This window comes from Orbicella faveolata, unplaced genomic scaffold (genome assembly GCF_042242905.1).
Source record: "Orbicella faveolata isolate gen_17 unplaced genomic scaffold, um_ofav_v1 contig_50, whole genome shotgun sequence".
Classification (NCBI taxonomy): Eukaryota; Metazoa; Cnidaria; class Anthozoa; order Scleractinia; family Merulinidae; genus Orbicella; species Orbicella faveolata.
The window spans coordinates 688,194-690,012 of record NW_028301581.1 but is presented as its reverse complement, the minus strand read 5'-3'; positions in this window follow the sequence as shown (position 1 = coordinate 690,012).

Genomic DNA, 1,819 nt, shown 5'->3' with positions numbered 1-1,819 from the left:
GCCAGGGCAAAGGCCACAAAAAGACTGCAAGTCAGATGAAAATGATGACCAGTCTCCACAATGCCCTGTACCCTACAGGGCATGATGAGTCCATTGTTGCTAAGACATGTTTTCTTTCTTTCTTCTTTTAGTCTTCGACCACAATTTGGATGCATTTTGTGTTTAAAAAAAATCAGTTCATAGGCCATCATCCTGTTCAATATAACTAAACAAAATCCAGTAACAAAATTAATTAAGGACCATGGCACAGGTGTAGCTTATTCATCTTTTTTATTTAAGTTTGCAATAAATTATTTTCATTTGCATGAAAATAATTGAGTGATGTTTCTTCTATGCACCTTTCATTATTATATACCAGTAATTTGTCATCATATCATTATTGTGGAAATTATTTCATTTCATTTTAATTGTTATGTGTACCGGTTTGTACCAACTGATTCCTATAAATGGCTTGTTCTTTTCAGGGTGTTTTCACGAAAGCTGTGAAACAAACTATTTCTTGATGAATATAACATAATATTGTCTACTGCATACAATATTTCATAAAGACAACTATTTCAGTTTAATTATTACTTTAGCATATTTAGCTTTGTATCATCTCATTACACCAGGATCTCTCATTGCCAACAACAATTGTAATCTATTGGCAGTGTTTAAAACAGCTATTTCATCTACCAAAGGCAGCCCTAAAAGCTGATTACTGAATAACATTCCCTAACAGTCCCTGGTGCAGTTGCAATTTTAAGATCCACTGGACAATGTTTTATGTCCAAAGTCAAGCTGGCTTCACCTCTTGACTGCAAGAGAGGAATTATGCACACATTAGTGCAACAGACCTTTGTCTTGGGCATGGCTGAAAAAGCTGAGGGTGGGCTGATTGCAGGAGATAGATAAATCAGGTACACAAATGATGGACCTGAAGGGGAATAAAATTGTATGTTCCAATCAAGCAGCCATGTAAGGTGCAAGACTTAGCCAAAGTTTCTGTCAACATCAGCCTGTTGAGAAATATTTTTCACACTTGATTTGCAAAAAAAATGTGACTGTATGTTTCAGCATGCTGCAGTTTGTTGTTTTCTGTTGAAGTCATCTCAACTCAAACGATGTTTTTGAATTAAAGTCAACAAAAGCAAATCATTCTGTAAAAGCTGAACGTTGAGGGCAGGAAGGTTAATGTATATAATATTACTCGGCATTCTTTACCAGGATAATTGAGTCATAGAACGACCAACCACTTGTCGTTATAGCAGGCAATTTGTCAGCTTTCAAAAATGAACTTGAAGTTCGTTTAGGTATTTATATAATTTTACTTTTGCAAAACGCTTGCATATGATTTTTACTATCTTACTATTATATTGGTGTTGCTTTTCTTCCCTTCATTCATGTTTGTAATTTCAAGGAAGTTTTCAATTATGGCCAACCTCACTTACTTCCTTGCAGGGTGCCTATTTACTTCTGTTTGTGACTAATCATTTGTCATTGCTTTGTTTTACTCTTTCATCTTGTTACTTCTATTAATTTGTATATTTGTATTGTACTTTCTAGTGTTACACGAGCCCTTTAATTGGTGCAAAGTTTACAGATCTAGAACAAGAAGAAGTCCTAGGTCCACAACCTACAATTACAAAATAAATGTCAAAGAGTTACCTCCAACAGTAATAATAATAGTAATAATCATAATGTCTTTATTCATTTGATAAAAAATGCATATCAAGTGTTACAATTAATAAAAGATAAAATGATTAAAAAGATATCTAAAAAGCAGTTTTGCCTCCAGCAATGTCCCCAACAATATATGCTCTCTTTCCATGGTCTTCAT